The 22,278-nt window shown below is 38.9% G+C and overlaps 1 protein-coding gene across 15 annotated transcripts in view; it reads left to right on the top strand.

Moving 5' to 3' along the window:
- Positions 1 to 22,278, top strand: part of PKP4 (plakophilin 4) — a 961,933-nt gene that overhangs the window by 717,928 nt on the left and 221,727 nt on the right. The window contains exon 1 of one of the 15 annotated variants that reach the window (XM_049712688.1): positions 22,036 to 22,218. The exons of the other annotated variants lie outside the window; for them this stretch is intronic. The gene's annotated coding sequence lies outside the window, so the exon portion shown is untranslated. Of the gene's footprint in view, positions 1 to 22,035; positions 22,219 to 22,278 lie in introns of those variants that run through there. 15 annotated transcript variants of the gene reach the window in all.

A 22,278-nucleotide genomic window follows, 5' to 3' on the forward strand; every position in this document is an offset into this window, starting at 1 on the left:
AAAATAACAAAACTGTAAATGTTTTTTGGTTAACAAAGCAATATGGTATAGCTTTACAGTTTCCAAAGCATTTCTATGAATATCTATTTAATCCTTCTAATAACTCTGTAAAAATAGGTGATATACTACCTTCATTTCACTAGCAAGGAAATTATAAGAGAGTCGCAGTAATAAAAGTATCAAAATAAACTGTAAGTTTAGTTTGTGGTTCAGTTCTTAATACTGAAATAAGATAGTTGTTATTTAGTAGTTAATATTTGGTTAATGAATTATGGAAAGCATTTGATGTACAGGGATGTGTGATCTTATTTTTTTCATCACTTAAAATCTCATCAAGGGGACTTCCCTGGTGGCACTGTGGTTAAGAATCCGCCTGCCAATGCAGGGGACGTGGGTTCGAGCCCTGGTCTGGGAAGATCCCACATGCCGCGGAGCAACTAAGCCCGTGTGCCACAACTACTGAGCCTGCGCTCTAGAGCCCGCGAGCCACAACTACTGAAGCCCATGTGCCTAGAGCCCGTGCTCCGAAACAAGAGAAGCCACCACAATGAGAAGCCCATGCACCACAACGAAGAGTAGCCCCCGCTCGCCACAACTAGAGAAAGCCCACGCACAGTGACGAAGACCCAACGCAGCCAAAAATAAATTAAATAAATAAAATTTTTTAAAAAAGAAAGGACCATGCTCACAAGTATATTAAAAAAAAAAATCTCATCAAGTTAAAAAAAAACTTGGGCTTATCTTTTGAAATTTTCAGTAGAATTCGGAGAATTGTAGTCAAGAACCATTTATTACAGAGGCCCAGTGCTCTGTATGGGAAGGGGTACAGAAATGATTTGGGAAAGGCCTAGTCCCTACATTCAGGACATTCACTCTTAGAAGTGTTGTTACAGTACCAGGTGAGCCTCAGAGATGCCAGAAATGTCCTTACTGACTGCAGAGAGGCTCGATTGTCTTGATCTGTGTGGCAACTTCAAGTCTGCCAGAGTCTTTTCCTCTCCTGCCTTCCGCCCGCAGGCTGAGAGATGTCAGGGCAGCAAAGGTATAAAGCAGAGTGCTTGTCCTCAAGAAGCTTATGTTAAAATTTGTCCATGAAAAAAAAAAAAAGACAAAACTTGTCCATGATTCTGGGGATAAGAGAAAGAAAATGGTTGTTCTGAACATCTTTGATTTGTGGTTTTGCTTCGAAAATTAAATTTAAAAACTGCCTGGAACACATAGAAGTGTAGGTATGCAAAGTAAGTTAAACAACATGCGAAATGGAATTAATTTAGTATGCAGAGTATCACCTTGCTTCATAATTGAAGGAAAGCCAAAGCAGAGCCCTCCCCCTTCCCCTATTTTTTCTTTTAATGCCGATCAAAGACACAGACATTTCATCTGATTTTTAAATTTCCATAAAGTAGCTTCAGGAAAAAAAAAGCTTCAGAAAAAAAAAAGAAAAACCCTGACGTACAATTTCAGTTACTTTAAATAAATATATCTTGACATTTCATGTTTTTAATATTTAAGATATAACAAATCTATGCTGTATCCTATGGTCTCATTTTTTTTACTGCTTTTAAGAAGCTTAGGTGATTGAGCCTCCTGACAGGGAAAGTATAGGCTGTAACTAGTGTGCAGGCCCCTTCTCTGTGACTCAGTTTGCTTGTAAAGACATTGATAGAGTCGGTCTGAAGATACTTTTTCATTCACTTTTATTGGATTCATTTTAATTTTCACTTCTGCGCTGAGCTTCTTAAAGCTTTTTGGAGGAGAGAGAGCTGGGGAAGAATACAGTTTTACTCTATATCCTTTAGAAACCATGTGATAAGGTTTATTTAAGTTTGGGCTAGCTGTAGAACGAGACTGAATAACGTAAGCATGTTTAATTTTTCAATCATCAAACATGTTTAAATGCCTCTTCAGTTTAATGTGGTATCTGAAATGGAATTACTTTTCAATGACTAGTGCTTCGTTTCTTTGAAATGATGCTTAGTTCAATAAATGGCAGTTAATAGAAGAAGGAAATTGTCCTGATTTTGTAACTATGAATAAGATTGGAGAAATAGTAAAACAGGCTTTCGTTGATATTTAGTTGGAAGCTACTGCTTATGGCAGACCCACTAGGAGAAGAGATGAGTCTTACTTCCAGTATGTTTTCTCTCATACGTGTGATGAGCTTCTGTTACTGTGATTTGCACAGTTTGAAATAAAGCACAGTTTTTCGTGTCAGCACTTGAAGGCTTTTTTTTCGTTTTGACAACGAGCAAAACGTTAGACATTTCAGTGTGAATAGCTCTCGTGATCCAGAAAATTCGAGCAGACAATTTAATTGTTCTTGACTGTAAAAATTAAATCTGATACTAAATTTAATCCAGAATCTATTCATGTAGGCTTTTCCCCCTTACTTCAAACAGAAATTAAACTTGCATGTCTAAGCAACTACATTGATGTAACATTCAGAAGAAAATTCATGCCAAGTGATTTATAACCCATCCTCCTTACTCCCTGATCATTATTAATCCTATTCTTTGACTTTCCTGGCCCCATCCGTAATCAGGCTCACGCCTTCATCTTTAAAACATTTCTTCCACCAAAGCCCCCTTTTGGGCCATGGTTTTCTCTCCTTCCCCTCCAAATCCCTGAGAGATTCCTCTACCCTGGGTGGCTCCATAGTGCTTGTTGAGAAGGGGCTTAGGTTGGTGGCCTGGCTGAAGGAGGGACCAGGGTCTGCAAGCTGTGTTTATAACAAGCATGCTGTTTTTGAGTTAAACTGTTCATAGAATAGGGTCACTACACTATACTGACAAATTCCCAGCTACAGTGGGCTTTCACCAGTGTCCTAAGGAACACAGGGTCTTTTGCCCTTCCCTCAGCAGTTTAAGGTCTTTTTTCTCTAGCAGAGATAGGAGAGAAGGATCCAGGTGGTATTTCGTGCCTCTCCCAAGGCAGTTGCTATTCTCCTCCCCAGGCCTGCACCTAGTGGGAGGCGGTCTCCGGACTCTGGCCAGGCTTTTATGTTGGCACCTGGGGAGGTCCATGTAGAAGAACCTGAGTGTGGGTTCACCTCCTGTCTGTGGTCCTTCAGAGTTCTGTATTCTCTTGCTTGCCCACATTTAGCCTTTACCAGTTTACTAGCTCATTTCTTCTTGCCAGCATTCAGCAGCATTGCCCCAGGTAAGCAGGTCCATCTCCTTGGAGATGCCTCTCTTTCCTTAATTTCAGGTTAGTTGGTTATACTGAGGTTTCAGCTCTCTGAGTTGAAGAAAATTGTGAGTTGGCAGACTGTGTGGTGTTTTTGTGGCTGTCATCAGGGTGAAATCTCTGCTCTTTCTTTGTTCTCCTGGAGGAAATGTTATATACCTTTACAGCCCCTTTGAAGAAGCTAATCTTTCCACTTCCAGTGTCAAGAACCCTGGGCCCCAGTTTTAAAATCTTTTTATTAGAGCTTTTTTATTTTTCAATAACCTGTCTATGTGCTGTCTCGCCACTAGATTGTGGACTAACAGTCATAAAACTGTGCCTGGCACAGAGTGGGCGCTCAGTAAGTGTAGACATTGTAGTTTGCATTTTAATCTAAATAAGGGCACTTTTCTTTTTATACTTAATGGTGGAAGCATATTCTGTCTGTGCCCTGCCCACATGCCATGGCACTCGCCATCAAGTCATTGTCTTCTGACCTAACAGCTTCCTACTACAAGCCCCTGGGACTCCTAGCCTGAAGTCTCTGCTACCAATGTTGGGTCAGGTCAGAAGTGCCAGGAGGTTATCATCCCTGGGAGTAGCCCCCAACCATCAACTAACGGGAGCTGGACCAGTAGCCCAGCTTCTTGGCCCCTTAGTTGAGACATCCCTGAGGCCTGTCCTCTGCAGGCTCCCTGAGGTCCCCAGCAGACGGGAGATCCATTTGCTCAGAGCAGTGACCTGCTCACTAATGTACCCCTTAGTCACTTTCTTCCCTACCTTACTTGTCCCCCTCCCAAGTCAATTACTTGCACTCCAATCCTTGTCTTGGGTCTGATTCTGGGGAATTCCAACTCAGTACAGTAATAATTCACATAAATATTCAGACATTGGAAGTTCTGTATACTAGGAACAATCAACAAAATCAAGGAGATTTGACTTTTTTTTTTTTTTGAGAGGAGTTATAACTTTCAACAGATTTTCAAATAGTTCTTTGCTTCTCCCCTCCAAAGAGTTAGGATAATTGCAATAAAGGTAAAGAAACATCTTTTTTTTTTTTTTTTTTTTTTCCTTTAGCTTAAGACTTTAGAGCAGTTCTTTCCCTTTCAGAGGACTGGTACAGTGAATCTTTTTAGATGCGATCAGGAAATCACTGGGACATTTATAGGTACACATGTGGGCATATCTCAACCCCGAATTTTAAAGATATGATTTCAGGTTTAACATTATCATCCACATGCACAGCAAAAATGTATTGTGATGTCAACATTTTACCATCCCTTTCCTCACTTTGAATAGGGAGCTCATCTTCTGAAGGTTTAACTGAATTAAAATAGTATCAGTTTTGGATTAGAGAACTGCTATTTTAAATATAGGAAAATTCACTTTTAAAATAGTTTTCTTTTTCTAATTATAAACGTGATCCGTACCATTATAGAAAAATCTTTAAATTCAGAAAACCACAAAAGAAGGAAGTGAAACCCACCTATATTTACCTGCATCCAGAGGTGATCACTGTATGTATTTTGTTATAAACCATCAAATTCCTTTTTAAATGTATGACTGTTAAAGTTAAGCCACAGATACAATGGTCACACTTTGAGAAGAACACTGCTGACAAGGTTAATGTTTATGGAATCACAATATGCAGTCCCTTTTACAGGAGAAGAGCCTGAGATCTGGAGAGGTGGTGACTCAGGTTCATGTACTTTCCTGGATCAGGAGATGTAGCTGCTTCCTCAGGGGTTGTGTCTGTGTGTATCTGCAGCCTGGTCATCCTTTGTGGGAATAGCCTTTGCAGCCTGGGCCTCCCAGAATCCCATTGAGTCCTTCTCTTGATGGGTGCCAGATTGTTCTCTGTGGGCCACATCTCTGCTTTACTTCTTAAGGTGATCAGTTTGCTGCTCCAGTGGTTACCTCTACTTGGGTTACTCTGGAAGAGTTACTTGGGAAACTTGACTTCAGGTTGGGTGGCAGGAAACAATGGCGCATATGCAGCATCTTTGGAATTTGTGTTACTGATATCATTTTGGTCATCCAGTCTCCAAGGCAGGTCCAAATTTGAAGCTGAAAAACAGTGAGACCTAAGTCATGACCTGAAGCCTAAACCAAAAACCATGTTAATATCCCCAAATTATTAGCCAGGTTTGTTGAAAAGATATGTTGATCTCACTGAGAGCTAACATCCCTTTCTGTCACCTCATGGATTAATTTTGTGTTTGATTTTAGGTTTTAGGTTGTATTAGTTCTTTTTTATCTTTATATAGTAATTGCTGCTTTATGCTTTAAAATTTTAGGAAGTGCTAAAAAAAACACCTCACCACACACAAGTGTTATGGAATCCAGATATAGCCCGAGATTTGACATTCAAATGTCTTCAAAAAAATGGAATCAAACTGTTCTGCGTCTTCAAAATGTACCTTTTTCTAAAAAGTAAATACAAGATACTTTTCCTGAATGACTCAGATGTTCAGTGTGAGATGAATCAAGTCGCTGGTCCCTGAATCATTCATTCTCACTGTGTCACCAAGACATTCACATGTCCCCCTCTATCTATTCTTGGATTTATTATCTTGATGAAATGGCCTAACCCAGGAAAATCTATCTGCTTCATGTTAAATAGCTGGCCTTAGTACTTGAAGCTTTGGTCTAGTGGTGCATTGGGATGTTGACAAGTAAATATGAGAAGCTAAACTAAAGATACTATTGAACAAAATCTTAGGCCCCAAGAGAAATTGGTGAGGTGGCAGTGAGGGATATGTGAAAGAAATTTGCATCAGGATTTATTTGTCTTCTATTGATGTAGTTCAGTTTTCTTGTTGCTTCAAGTATCATGTCTTATGGTCATTTTATTTAAATCTAAGAAACTCAGAGGGGGCTGGGAAGGCCTATCCATGCTACCGATGCTAGTCAATTTAAAAATAATCTCTTGAGGGCAACAGTCAAACCCTGCCATGATAGTGTGGGTGAGATACAAAAAATTCAGTCCTGTGAAGTGTGGAGGTGAATCATGGCAAGATTAATGAAGTCACCAAAGTAGGTCTGCCTACCAAGCTGGCCAGCCACGAATTCCAGGAGTTTGGCTGCCAGTACGTTTGGTTATATATAAATTTTTGTATGTGAATTCCCATTATCCAAATTTGTGTAGCTGTGAGGAACTTTTTGCTGTAATTTCTTCAGTACATAAAGCCTTTGCTTCATTGGTATCAGACTTGTTCCTATCCTGAATTTGTTGGTGACCAGAAACAAATTCAGGATAGGAACCAGTTTGTATCTATTAGTCATTATATCAAAGTAAAGCAGTGAAAGCATCATCAGTAATTACAGAAATCTTAAGTGCTGGTTAGGTATCTCTGACTTAGGAACACTGGAGATGGCCAGATCTTTTGGTCTGGAGTCTGAACCTGACCTCTTAGTTTGGCCAGAAGGTACTTCCACCCTTAGATGTCTACATGTCCAGTGTTGTGCAGACACACACAGGAGCTCAGTGCATTCCACAAGCCTTTAATCCAGTCCGCCTCCATTATGTGTGCCAAGGAGAGGAAGAAAACTTGTTGACAGCAATTGATGGCCCAACTGTTTCAAGGCCACAGGAAACTTTCTCAAAACTGCAAGTCCAGTAGGATTGCATCGCAGCATCCTGGGCAAGGTACCATGTCTCTCATTAGCTAATTTAGATGAGAATTCAGGACTTTAATCCCCTCCCTCCCCCACACAAAAAAATTTTAAAACAGGAAATGATCTAGGCCAACTAACCTGGCGGTGTGCTTTTTGTAAATAAGGAATCGGGAGAAAACCTTGCCAAAGTGAATGAACTACTTCACTGCAGCAGAAGTATCAGCTCCTGCGCCATTGAAATATTAATTATGGCCTGATTTCTCTGAAAGCCAAGCAGCAAGGAACAGACCCTGTGAAGAGAAGTGAGATATCAGGGTTCCCTGGAATTCTATCATATTGATCAACTGGGATTAGGCTGAGGTTCAATTTCCTGCTAACAATTCCTTATTTAAAAAATGGCTAAAGCCCCATGCCAACTAAGCTGTAGGGACCAGCTTCTGAGGTATGCACATAATAAGTTGCTAACTATTATAATGCCTCATATACGTAACGGATAAGCCAGGAACAAAGTTTATAGTCTTAGCTCTTGTGTTCTAGAGAGAAACTTCTGGTTCAGGCTAAAAACATTTTCAGTGTTCTAAAATAGACTGGCAAAGGTTAGAGATCTTAAATTTGCAGTTTTCTTTCTGAAAGGATGTGGTTTGAAATTTAACCTCATGTTAGCTACAAGATGTGAGGTTGTTGAATAAGGAGGAATTTTAGCTTCATCCCAGATTATAAAGACATAATCATTACTTAGATTATTATTTTTTTAATTAGGGAAGCATTCAATAAATTTACTTCTGTGTCTTAAAAGTAATCACATTATGTTGTATGCTTTGTTTCTCCCATTCAGTGAGTTAGAATATTGTAAGATAAGATGCTCACAAGCAGATGACTTGCTATGATTTTGATTTTCAAAGTTTAATAAACACTTTGGACTATGCCGACAATATATGTGGTCTTTAAATTCTTTGTACTGAAAGATACACGTTTTAAAATTGTTGTAGTAGGTGTAATTAAGATAAATGGAATCATTAGCAAGCATTTGTCATCTGTTGTCTGTCCACCTCGGCAGTATCTCATTTTTTTTCTATTAAATAGTTGATAAATATTTTTGACTGAATCACCTAAGTTATTAGTAATGGCTTAAACCTGAAGCAACATGGTGAAGTACAAACAAAATATTAATTAGCTACATAATATTTTGGTAGTTGTTCAAAAGCATAATTTGAAGTGTGATGGGTGAAAGGGGTCAAAAGATACAAATTTCCTGTGGCACATATATACAATTACTCAGCCATAAAAAGAAGCGAAATTGAGTTATTTGTAGTGAGGTGGATGGACCTAGAGTCTGTCATACAGAGTGAAGTAAGTCAGAAAGAGAAAAACAAATACCGTGTGCTAACACATATATATGGAATCTTAAAAAAAAATAAATGGTTCTGAGGAACCTAGGGGCAGGACAGGAATAAAGACACAGATGCAGAGAATGGACTTGAGGATACGGGGTGGGGGGAAGGGTAAGCTGGGACGAAGAGAGTGGCATGGACTAATATATACACTACCAAATGTAAAATAGATAGCTAGTGGGAAGCAGCCACATAGCAGAGGGAGATCAGCTCAGTACTTTGTGACCACCTAGAGGGGTGGGATAGGGAGGGTGGGAGGGAGGAGATACGGGGATATATGTATATGTATAGCTGATTCACTTTGTTATACAGCAGAAACTAACACACCATTGTGAAGTAATTATACTCCAATAAAGATGTTTTTAAAAAAAAGATACAAATTTCCAGTTATAAAATAAATAACTCCTGAGGATGTAATGTAAAGCATGGTGACTCTTTCACTGTTACATATTTGAAAGTTGCTAAAAGAGTTAGAACTTAAAAGTTCTCATCACAAGAAACAAAGTTTTGTAACTGGGGTGACAGATGTTTACTAGACAGACTTATTGTGGTGATCATTTCACAATATGTACAAATAGAGAATAATTGTGTTGTATACCTGAAACTAATATAATGTTATATGTCAGTTATACCTCAATAAAAAGAAAAACATAATTTGAACTTTTGGGGTAAATAGAAACTGGTGATCGCTAATGCTAATGAGACTTTGTTTAGCGTTTTTATGGAATATTTCAAATACAGAAAAGTACAGAGACTAGTGTAATGAACACCCATTATGATGAACACTGTCGTTCAGATTTGAGAAATCTGGTTTTACCAAATTTGCTTAGGGTTTCTGAAGTTGGTGTTTATCCTTTTCATTATGTTTTTATAAAATGATATATATGTATCATTTATATATATATATACACACACACACACACATATATATATATATAGGCTTTTAGATGCTGAAAATCTTTCTTATGGTTCTATGATTTCTTGACACTTTTCCCCCAGTATATTAGAGTTAGTAAATTCCACCCCTGAAGTACTTTGGAAGGGACTTGTTCCCATTTCATTTCTTTTCTAGGTAGGGCCAAGCCAGGATCCTCCAGGAGGTTTGTCTTATTTTTCTTTTTCTGTTAGTAGGAGTTACTTAAGTGGTATTATTTTTTTTCAACCTTTCAGCTCTTCAACAATTTAGATGTTAAATAGTAGCTAACTTTTAAATGTAGCATAAATTTAAATTTTTCTTTTTCTTGGTATTTTCCTGTTTAAGTTTCCATAGGCAGTTTGACATTTTTGTACTTAAAATGAGAATTTCGATGTATTTATCAATCATGAAAAGAATTCAACTAATAGCAACTGTTTTAAGGGAAAAAAACTTCATTAACCTATAACAGATGGTAATCCTACTCTGTCATTGATGACAGCTGAATAAGAGTTCATAAGTATTAATTACTCTCTGATTTATTATTTAGTCTCTGACTTACTGTATGACCCAGACAAATAGTTCTTTTCCAAGTCATGAAATGGAAATGTATTTCTGAAGCATTTATGATTTCTTTTGGATTTATGCAAATTTTGTACTTCCCTCTCCTTGTCTTTTTTCTTTTTAATTGAAACATAGTTGATTTACAATATTAATTTCAGGTGTATGTAGTGATTCCGTATTTACAGATTATATTCCATTTTATATTTTCTAAATAAATTTATTTAATTTATTTTTATTTTTGTAAAATAAAAATACAACATAAAGACCCAACCTGTGTTGGGTCTTCGTTGCTGCACGCAAGCTTTCTCTAGTTGTAGCGAAGCGGGGGCTACTCTTCATTGTGGTGCATGGGCTCCTCATTGTGGTGGCTTCTCTTGTTGTGGAGCACGGGCTCTAGGTGCATGGGCTTCAGTAGTTGCAGCACGCGGGCTCAGTAGTTGTGGCTCATGGGCTCTAGAGTGCAGGGTCAGTAGTTGTGGCTTGTGGGCTCTAGAGTGCAGGGTCAGTAGTTGTGGCTTGCGGGCTCTAGAGTGCAGGCTGAGTAGTTGTGGCTTGCAGGCTCTAGAGTGCAGGGTCAGTAGTTGTGGCGCACGGACTTAGTTGCTCCGTGGCATGTGGGATCTTCCTGGACCGGGGCTTGAACCCGTGTCCCCTGCATTGGCAGGTGGATTCTTCATCACTGCGCCACCAGGGAAGCCCCCATTTAATGTTATTACAAAATAATGGCTGTATTTTCCTGTGCTGTACAATATATCCCTGTTGCTTATTTACTTTATACACAGTAGTTTGTATCTCTTAATCCCATACCCCTATCTTACCCCTCGTCCCCCTCCCTGCTGGTGACCACTAGTTTGTTTTCTATATCTGTGAGTCTGTTTCTGTTTTGTTATCTACATTCGTTTTATTTTTTATATTCCACATGTAAGTAATAACATAGAGTATTTGTCTTTCTCTGTCTGACTTATTTCACTAAGCATAATACCCTCTAGGTCTATCCACAGTGATGCAAATGGCAAAACTTCATTTTTTATGGTTGAGTAATATTCCTGTGTGTGTGTGTGTGTGTGTGTGTGTGTGTGTGTGTGTGTGTGTGTGTGTGTGTGTGTGTGTGTGTACGTACACATACATACATATACTGCATCTTCTTTATCCATTCATCGGTTGATGGACACTTGGGTTGCTTCTTTACTTGCCTTATTCTTTACCCCAGTTTCTCTTTGTATCTTCAGGGAGAGAAATTTCAGCTCATTTCTCATGTTTACTTGATTTAATGTTGAAATCCAGGGTCTGCCCATAACTTCGCTTCTCAGTTTTGTTTCAGCTCTAAGCGTCAACCAGGGCTGCCGATGTGGCTTCAGTCTTCATCTTTCAGATCTCTCCTTTGTCAGCTCAGGAGAATGTCAGAAAGAGAGGAATTCTGTCTTCTCAAACTTTAGCTCAGAACTGCTATTGCTTCACAGAGAGAGCCAAATAGACTTCTGTATCTCTATGTCCTTTTAAAGTAACTAGCAGCTTTTAAAATTTGCCTCCTATACAGAATTTTTGTTTGCAAATACCTATTCTTACACAAAACCACCTAATAAAATGGCTAGTATTTCTTTAGCGAGAGAGGGAAAAAAAGCACCCCAAGATGTTTAAAGAAAAATTATATGAACAGGAAATTAACAAAATTTTAAAACCAAAAATTGAAGTGCTTTTAAAAATTGAGATATAATTCACGTAACAATTCAGTGGCTTTTAGTACATTTACAGAGTTGGGCAATCATCACCATCTAATTACAAAACATTTTCACCCCCAAAATAAACCCCATACCTGTTAATTAGTCATTCCCCATTTCCTCCCCCCACCCCCATCCCCGGGAACCACTTGTTTACTTCCTCTATGGATTTGCCAGTTCTGGACATTTCATATAAATAGAATCATACAATATGTGAACTTTTGTGTCAGGCCGCTTAGCATAGTACTTTCAAGATTCATCCATATTGTAGCACAAATCAGTATTTCATTCCATTTTATGACTGAATAATACTGTATTGTTTGGACAGACCACCTTTTGCTTATCCTGCATCAGCTGATAGAACTTGGGTTTTCATTTTTTGGCTATTAAGAAAATGCTGCTATGAACATTCATGTGTGTTTTTACATAAACATATGTTTTCAGTTCTTCTCGACATATACCTAGGAGTGGAATTGCTGGTGCATATGATAACTCTCTGTTTAACTTTCTGAGTTACTGTCAGGCTGTGTCCAAAACAGCTGCACTGTTTTACTTTCCCACCAGCAGTATGTGAGGGTTCCTGTCCTCTACATTCTCACCAACACTTGGTATTGTCTGTCTTTAATTATAGACTTTCCTAATGGATATACAGTGATAACTCATTGTTTGATTTATATTTCCCTAATGACTGATGACATTGGAGCATATTTTCATATGCTTATTGGCTATTTCTATGTCTTTGGAAAAATGTCTATTCAATTCCTTGCCTATTTTTAGATTGGCTTATTTCAAATGCTTTTATTACAAGTATGTGATTACTTTTGGGGAAAGGAAATTTTGTAGGAATGAATGATAATGTATGGGTAAAGTACATGGAGAACTGACTATCACATAACACATGAAAAGCAAAACTGGTTATACTAATTAACATTACTCACCCATATGTATTATTGAAATGGTGCCAAATTAGTTTATAGCTTTAGTGTCAGATTTTAAAACATTGTCGTGAATGTTAGTGATATTTTACTATATTCTACTTAGAGCAATATCGATAAAGTTTGTAGATTTCTTAAATGGGGTCTGTCATGCCTTAATTATCTATCTGTGCTGTCTAATATATATCCACGAGCCATGTTTAGCTGTGTTTAAATTTAAATTAATTAAAATTAAAACCTCAGTTCCTCAGTCACACTGGCTGCGTTTCAAGTGCTTGATAGCCACACATGGCTAGTGGCTGCCACACAGGACAGCACAAATATACATTTCCATCATCACCGGAAGTTCAGTTGGGTGGTGATGGTCTAGAATTATTTCATTGTTTTCCTCAAGTGCCAGATCTTTAAAAGGAAAAAATACAGTGCCATTTGATTAGGTTGCTTCAGTACTTACATGACTGACCACTGCTCTGAGATAAAGACTGAAAGCCTGACTATGATCTACGAGGTCTTGCGTGACCTGCCTTCCTCTCTAAGCAGAAATTCCAAACTGGCAGCCTGTCCACAAGTCCAAATTTCAAGCTTCTCTTAAAATAATAGTCACTGTTTATTGAGTACTTATTATATGGAGGAACTATTCTAAGCATTTTATGTGAATTAATTCATTTAATTCTCACAAAAACCCAGCGGAGCCAGGGATTAATAGCTCTATTTTACAGAAGAGAACACATAGAAACACAAAACAGTGAAGTATGTCATCTAGAGATACGCAGCTAGGAAGTGACAGAGCTGGAATTTCAGTCCTGGTCAATTAATCTAGACCCCATGCTCATATCCACTCTCTGTGCTGCCTGAGATAGGCTCTCAGTGTAACCCATAACACTGTTGTTCAGAATTTCACATTCATTTGTAGAATTGTTTGATTGAAGTCTCCCCCCACCGCCACCCACAAGCAAGTTGTAAGTTCCATGAAGGTACTGTAAATCCTATGAGGGAGGATCTGTGTCCTTTCCCCCTTTATCATTGTGTTTTTAGAGCTCTTTATGAGCATCTGACATGTACTAGGTGGTTGGTGTATATTTGTTGAAAGAATAAATCAAAGTGGTCTGACATGACTCATCTCTGAGCTTGAACATGAGATCACAACCTTTTAGAAGCAAAGACGTTTAATCCTTTAGTTCATTATCATTTGTAAAATTGGGGAATGATATTGAAATTTCTATAAAGCAAGTTGGATTCTAATATAAAAAATGTGTAACTTCATAATGGTTAGAGATTTGTTTTTGTAGTTTTGTTTTGATCACGAGTATGAGAATAGGTATTAATTAGCTTATGTTCAGTAACAGCCATCCATTATGTCAATAATTAAAATACAGTGGCATATGCAATCTAATTAAGGTTATGTTTATAGTAACTTGTTATTTTAATTTATTTAAAACTTAAACAACATTCATATTTTATTACCAAAAGAATACATATTCTGATTTGGGCCACATTGAATTTTTTATTTCTGATTAAATCTATGTAATCATTAAGAGTGGAGTTCCAACTAAAAGCATTACACAAATGGAATTTGATAAGGAGAATTGTATTTTTGGCATTTAATTTATAATCATAGTAAAATTACTTTGAAGATACCTGGCAGCTCAGTTTCTAAATTTTTACTTTTGTGATAGGTTATAATTTTAACTAGTTTCTTCCTATTTGAATATGTTTGATATGATATAAAAAGAGAATTTTATTATATTAAGTTATATGAAGTATGGAGACTATTAATTGTGTCATAAAAAAGTAGAATGTTTTTTCCTTTGAGGTTATTAAAGTAACCTTGAATAAGGTGAAGTCAAGAAATTTAAACAAAATATGACTGAACATTTTCCATTATATCTAATGGATTTTTTTGAGAGCTAATTGTTTAGTGGCAGTGTAGCACTGAGTTTTAGGTGAGACTAGAGACTTAAAGCACAAAGTTTTGAATGACTGTGAGATCCCTAAGACCTACAGATCTCATCCAGCTGTTTGAGCAGTGTTGCAGCTTACTAAGAGCTGTGGGTTTCAAGTATAGGGTGGGGTTTAGAACAAAGTGGCCCATATTCCAAATCCAGCTCTTCTCAACTAAACCATAAGGCAGAGAATTGATTAAATAAAGCATAATAAATTAATACCTGCTACATGGCAAACTGAATTTGGGAAGTAGTCTAGAAAGATACTTGAAAGATACACCTTTTAGCAACATGCCATCATCATGAAGTATAGAATAACGGTGATTGAAAGCCATTCTGTTTGCTTGGGATGGTCCCTCTTGAATGTGGAAAGCTCGAGGCTGGATCATAGACAATGCATGAGTCCAGTGACAGTCCTTGTAGGTTGAGTAACGTTATTTGGGCACTGATCATTTCAGTCATAGCTGTGCATGCAAAGAATGGTTATTGTCAGAATTACAGTAACGTTTTAAACACTAAAGTATCTTCCGTGTAACTTGTATATAACTTCATAGTCATATACCTGTTTCCAGCCCTGTGATACATGCCTTAGGAAATGTTACATCAGCATCCTTATATATGGTATAACTGTAAACAAGGGTGGGACAGAGAACACAGAGAAGTGGCTGGAACATGGAGTTTATGACACAGTGTGGTTCAGCCTGTAGTAGTGATTACAGCACGAGCCTGTGAGCTTTGTGTAATAGTTAAAAGCAAGTGACATAGTGGAGCCTTAAGGCCATAAATGGGACATTTAAACTGGCACAAAGCCTTTTTAAAAGTGCCCTTGTGGGGGCTTCCCTGGTGGCACAGTGGTTAAGAATCCACCTGCCAATGCAGTAGACACGGGTTTGAGCCATGGTCCGGGAAGATCCCACATACCGCAGAGCAGCTAAGCCCGTGCGCCACAACTACTGAGCCTGTGCGCCTAGAGCCTGTGCTCCACAACGAGAAGCCACCGCAGTGAGCAGACCACGCACCACAACGCAGAGTAGCTCCCGCTTGCCGCAACTAAAAGAAAGCCCGCACACAGCAACGAGGACCCAATGCACCCAAAGTAGAATAATTTTATTTTTTAAAAAAAGATTCATTATTTAAAAAAAAAAAAAGTGCATTTGTGTGAACCATACAATGGTTCTGTATATTTTCTTTCTTTTTTTTTTTAGATTTTCTTTTCTTACATCTTTATTGGAGTCTAATTGCTTTACAATGGTGTGTTAGTTTCTGCTTTATAACAAAGTGAATCAGTTATACATATACATATGTTCCCATATCTCTTCCCTCTTGCGTCTCCCTCCCTCCCAACCTCCCTATCCCACCAATCCAGGCAGTCACAAAGCACCGAGCTGATCTCCCTGTGCTATGCGGCTGCTTCCCACTAGCTATCTACCTTACGTTTGGTAGTGTATATATGTCCATACCTCTCTCTCACTTTGTCACAGCTTACCCATTCCCCTCCCCATATTCCCAAGTCCATTCTCTAGTAGGTCTGTGTCTTTATTCCTGTCTTACCCCTAGGTTCTTCATGACATTTTTTTTTCTTAAATTCCATATATGTGTGTTAGTATACGGTATTTGTCTTTCTCTTTCTGACTTACTTCACTCTGTATGACAGATTCTAGGTCTATCCACCTCATTACAAATAGCTCAATTTCGTTTCTTTTTATGGCTGAGTAATATTCCATTGTATATATGTGCCACATCTTCTTTATCCATTCATCCGATGATGGGCACTTAGGTTGTTTCTATCTGCTGGCTATTGTAAATAGAGCTGCAATGAACATTTTGGTACATGACTCTTTTTGAATTATGGTTTTCTCAGGGTATATGCCCAGTAGTGGGATTGCTGGGTCATATGGTAGTTCTATTTGTAGTCTTTTAAGGAACCTCCATACTGTTCTCCACAGTGGCTGTATCAATTTACATTCCCACCAATAGTGCAAGAGGGTTCCCTTTTCTCCACACCCTCTCCAGTATGCATTCTTTCTAGATTTTTTGATGATGGCCATTCTGACTGGTGTGAGATGATATCTCATTGTAGTTTTGATTTGCATTTCTCTAATGATTAATGATGTTGAGCATTCTTTCATGTGTTTGTTGGCAGTCTCTATATCTTCTTTGGAGAAATGTCTATTTAGGTCTTCTGCCCATTTTTGGATTGGGTTGTTTGTATTTTTGTTATTGAGCTGCATGAGCTGCTTATAAATTTTGGAGATGAATCCTTTGTCAGTTGCTTCATTTGCAAATATTTTCTCCCATTCTGAGGGTTGTCTTCTGGTCTTGTTTATGGTTTCCTTTACTGTGCAAAAACTTTGAAGTTTCATTAGGTCCCATTTGTTTATTTTTGTTTTTATTTCCATTCCTCCAGGAGGTGGGTCAAAAAGGATCTTGCTGTGATTTATGTCATGGAGTGTTCTGCCTATGTTTTCCTCTAAGAGTTTGATAGTGTCTGGCCTTACATTTAGGTCTTTAATCCATTTTGAGCTTATTTTTGTGTATAGTGTTAGGGAGTGATCTAATCTCATACTTTTACATGTAGCTGTCCAGTTTTCCCAGCACCACTTATTGAAGAGGCTGTCCTTTCTCCACTGTACATTCCTGCCTCCTTTATCAAAGATAAGGTGACCATATGTGCATGGGTTTATCTCTGGGCTTTCTCTCCTGTTCCATTTCTCTATCTTTCTGTTTTTGTGCCAGTACCATACTGTCTTGATTACTGTAGCTTTGTAGTATAGTCTGAAGTCAGGGAGCCTGATTCCTCCAGCTCCGTTTTTCGTTCTCAAGATTGCTTTGGCTATTCGGGGTCTTTTGTGTTTCCATACAAATTGTGAAATTTTTTGTTCTAGTTCTGTGAAAAATGCCAGTGGTAGTTTGATAGGGATTGCATTGAATCTGTAGATTGCTTTGGGTAGTAGAGTCATTTTCACAATGTTGATTCTTCCAATCCAAGAACATGGTATATCTCTCCATCTATTTGTATCATCTTTAATTTCTTTCATCAGTGTCTTATAATTTTCTGCATACAGGTCTTTTGTCTCCTTAGGTAGGTTTATGCCTAGATATTTTATTCTTTTTGTTGCAGTGGTAAATGGGAGTGTTTTCTTGATTTCACTTTCAGATTTTTCATCATTAGTGTATAGGAATGCCAGAGATATCTGTGCATTAATTTTGTATCCTGCTACTTTATCAAATTCATTGATTAGCTCTAGTAGTTTTCTGGTAGCATCTTTAGGATTCTCTATGTATAGTATCATGTAATCTGCAAACAGTGACAGCTTTACTTCTTCTTTTCCGATTTGGATTCCTTTTATTTCCTTTTCTTCTCTGATTGCTGTGGCTAAAACTTCCAAAACTATGTTGAATAAGAGTGGTGAGAGTGGGCAACCTTGTCTTGTTCCTGTTCTTAGTGGAAATGCTTTCAGTTTTTTACCATTGAGGACGATGTTGGCTGTGGGTTTGTCATATATGGCCTTTACTATGTTGAGGAAAGTTCCCTCTATGCCTACTTTCTGGAGGGTTTTTATCATAAATGGGTGTTGAATTTCGTCAAAGTTTTCTCTGCATCTTTTGAGATGATCATATGGTTTTTCTCCTTCATTTTGTTAATATGGTGTATCACGTTGATTGATTTGCGTATATTGAGGAATCCTTGCATTCCTGGAATAAACCCCACTTGATCATGGTGTATGATCCTTTTAATGTGCTGTTGGATTCTGTTTGCTAGTATTTTGTTGAGGATTTTTGCATCTATGTTCATCAGTGATATTGGCCTGTAGTTTTCTTTCTTTGTGACGTCCTCGCTGGTTTTGGTATCAGGGTGACAGTGGCCTCATAGAATGAGTTTGGGAGTGTTCCTCCCTCTGCTATATTTTGGAAGAGTTTGAGAAGGATAGGTGTTATCTCTTCTCTAAATGTTTGATAAAATTCGCCTGTGAAGCCATCTGGTCTTGGGCTTTTGTTTGTTGGAAGATTTTTAATCACAGTTTCAATTTCAGTGCTTGTGATTGGTCTGTTCATATTTTCTGTTTCTTCCTGGTTCAGTCTCAGAAGGTTGTGCTTTTCTAAGAATTTGTCCATTTCTTCCAGGTTGTCCATTTTATTGGCATAGAGTTGCTTGTAGTAATCTCTCATGATCTTTTGTATTTCTGCAGTGTCAGTTGTTACTTCTCCTGTTTCATTTCTAATTCTATTGATTTGAGTCTAGTCCCTTTTTTTCTTGATGAGTCTGGCTAATGGTTTATCAATTACGTTTATCTTCTCAAAGAACCAGCTTTTAGTTTTATTGATCTTTGCTATCGTTTCCTTCATTTCTTTTTCATTTATTTCTGATCTAATTTTTATGATTTCTTTCCTTCTGCTAACTTTGGGGGTTTTTTATTCTTCTTTCTCTAATCACTTTAGGTGCAAGGTTAGGTTGTTTATTCGACGTGTTTCCTGTTTCTTAAGGTAGGTTTGTATTGCTATAAACTTCCCTCTTAGAACTGCTTTTTGCTGCAGCCCATAGATTTTGGGTCGTCTTGCCTCCATTGTCATTTGTTTCTAGGTATTTTTTTTATTTCCTCTTTGATTTCTTCAGTGATCACTTCGTTATTAAGTAGTGTATTGTTTAGCCTCCATGTGTTTGTATTTTTTACAGATCTTTTCCTGTAATTGATATCTAGTCTCATAGCGTTGTGGTCGGAAAAGATACTTGATCCAATTTCAATTTTCTTAAATTTACCAAGGCTTGATTTGTGACCCAAGACATGATCTATCCTGGAGAATGTTCCATGAGCACTTGAGAAAAATGTGTATTCTGTTGTTTTTGGATGGAATGTCCTATAAATATCAATTAAGTCCATCTTGTTTAATGTATCATTTAAAGCTTGTGTTTCCTTACTTATTTTCATTTTGGATGATCTATCCATTGGTGAAAGTGGGGTGTTAAAGTCCCCTACTATGAATGTGTTACTGTCGATTTCCCCTTTTATGGCTGTTTGTATTTGCCGTATGTATTGAGGTGCTCCTGTGTTGGGTGCATAAATATTTACAATAGTTACATCTTCTTCTTGGATCGATCCCTTGATCATTACGTAGTGTCCTTCTTTGTCTTTTCTAATAGTCTTTATTTTAAAGTCTATTTTGTCTGATATGAGAATTGCTACTCCAGCTTACTTTTGGTTTCCATTTGCATGAAATATCTTTTTCCATCCCCTACTTTCATTCTGTATGTGTTTCCAGGTCTGAGGTGGGTCTCTTGTAGACAACAAATATATGGGTCTTGTTTTTGTATCCATTCAGCCAGTCTGTGTCTTTCGGTGGGAGCATTTAGTCCATTTATATTTAAGGTAATTATCGATATGTGTGTTCCTATTCCCATTTTCTTAATTGTTTTGGGTTCGTTATTGTGGGTCTTTTCCTTCTCTTTTGTTACTTGCCTAGAGTAGTTCCTTTAGCATTTGTTGTAAAGCTGGTTTGGTGGTGCTGAACTCTCTCAGCTTTTGCTTGTCTGTAAAGGTTTTAATTTCTCCATCAAATCTGAATGAGATCCTTGCTGGGTAGAGTAATCTTGCTTGCAGGTTTTTCTCCTTCATCACTTTAAATATGTCCTGCCAGTCCCTTGTGGGTTGCAGAGTTTCTGCTGAAAGATCAGCTGTTAACCTTATGGGGATTCCCTTGTGTGTTATTTGTTGTTTTTCCCTTGCTGCTTTTAATATGTTTTCTTTGTATTTAATTTTTGAAAGTTTGATTAATATGGGTCTTGGCGTGTTTCTCCTTGGATTTATCCTGTATGGGACTCTCTGTGCTTCCTGGACTTGACTATTTCCTTTCCCATATTAGGGAAGTTTTCAACTATAATCTCTTCACATATTTTCTCAGTCCCGTTCTTTTTCTCTTCTTCTTCTGGAACCCCTATAATTCGAATGTTGGTGCGTTAATGTTGTCCCAGAGGTTTCTGAGACTGTCCTCAGTTCTTTTCATTCTTCTTTCTTTATTCTGCTCTGCAGTAGTTATTTCCACTATTTTATCTTCCAGGTCACTTATCCGTTCTTCTTCCTCAGTTATTCTGCTATTGATCCCATCTAGAGTATTTTTAATTTCATTTATTATGCTGTTCATCATTGTTTGTTTCATCTTTAGTTCTTCTAGGTCCTTGTTAAATGTTTCTTGCATTTTGTCCATTCTATTTCCAAGATTTTGGATCATCTTTAGTATCATTATTCTGAATTCTTTTTCAGGTAGACTGCCTATTTACTCTTCATTTGTTAGGTCTGGTGGGTTTTTATCTTGCTCCTTCATCTGCTGTGTTTTTTTCTGTCTTCTCATTATGCTTATCTTACTCTGTTTGTGGTCTCCTTTTTGCAGGCTGCAGGCTCATAGTTCCTGTTGTTTTTGGTGTCTGTCCCCAGTGGCTAAGGTTGGTTCAGTGGGTTGTGTAGGCTTCCTGGTGGAGGGGACTAGTGCCTGTGTTCTGGTGGATGAGGCTGGACCTTGTCTTTCTGGTGGGCAGGTCCACATCTGGTGGTGTGTTTTGGGGTGTCTGTGGACTTATTATGATTTCAGGCAGCCTCTCTGCTAATGGGTGGGGTTGTGTTCCTGTCTTGCTGGTTGTTTGGCATAGGGTGTCCAGCACTGTAGCTTGCTGGTCGTTGAGTGAAGCTGGGTGCTGTTGTTGAGATGGAGATCTCTGGGAGATTTTCGCCGTTTGATATTACGTGGAGCTGGGAGGTCTCTTGTGGACCAGTGTCCTGAAGTTGGCTCTCCCACCTCAGAGGCACAGCCCTGACTCCTGGCTGCAGCACCAAGAGCCTTTCATCCACACGGCTCAGAATAAAAAGGAGAAAAAGTAGAAACAATTAGTAGAAGTAGTAAGAAAGAAAGCAGGGAGGGAGGAAGGAAGGAGGGAGGGAAGGAAGGAAAAAAAGAAAGAAAGAAGATAAAGTAAAATAAAGAAGATAAAATATAATAAAGTTATTAAAATAAAAAAATAGTAAGAGAAAAAAAAGGAAAAAAAAAAAAACGGACGGATAGAACCCTAGGACAAATGGTGGAAGCAAAGCTATACAGACAAAATCTCACACGGAAGCATACACATACACACTCACAAAAAGAGGAAAAGGGGAAAAAATCATAAGTCTTGCTCTCAAAGTCCACCTCCTTAATTTGGGATGATTCGTTGTCTATTCATGTATTCCACAGATGCAGGGTACATCAAGTTGATTGTGGAGCTTTAATCCGCTGCTTCTGAGGCTGCTGGGAGAGATTTCCCTTTCTCTTTTTTGTTCTCACAGCTCCCAGGGGCTCAGCTTTGGATTTGGCCCCGCCTCTGCGTGTTCGTCGCTGGGGGGCGTCTGTTCTTCGCTCAGACAGGACGGGGATAAAGGAGCCGCTGATGCGGGGGCTCTGGCTCACTCAGGCCGGGGGTTGGGGGGAGGGGCACGGAGTGCGGGGCGGGCCTGCGGCGGCAGAGGCTAGTCTGACATTGCACCAGCCTGAGGCGTGCCGTGCGTTCTCCCGGGGGAGTTGTCCCTGGATCCCGGGACCCTGGCAGTGGCGGGCTGCACAGGTGCCTCGGAAGGGGGATGTGGATAGTGACCTGACACAGACTTCTTGGTGGCGGCAGCAGCAGCAGCCTTAGCATCTCATGCCTGTCTCTGGGGTCTGCGCTTTTAGCTGCGGCTCGCGCCCATCTCTGGAGCTCCTTTAAGCAGCGCTCTTAATCCCCTCTCCTTGGGCACCAGGAAACAAAGAGAGAAGAAAAAGTCTCTTTCCTCTTCGGCAGGTCCAGACTTTTCCCCGGACTCCGTCCCGTCTAGCCGTGGTGCACTAACCCCCTGCAGGTTGTGTTCACGTCCCCAAGCCCAGTCCTCGCCCTGTGCTCCGACCGAAGCCCGAGCCTCAACTCCCAGCCCTGTCCGCCCCGGCGGGTGAGCAGACAAGCCTCTCGGGCTGGTGAGTGCCCGTCGGCCCTGATCCTCTGTGCAGGAATCTCTTCGCTTTGCCCTCCGCACC

This window comes from Orcinus orca, chromosome 7 (assembly GCF_937001465.1).
Source record: "Orcinus orca chromosome 7, mOrcOrc1.1, whole genome shotgun sequence".
Lineage (NCBI taxonomy): Eukaryota > Metazoa > Chordata > Mammalia > Artiodactyla > Delphinidae > Orcinus > Orcinus orca.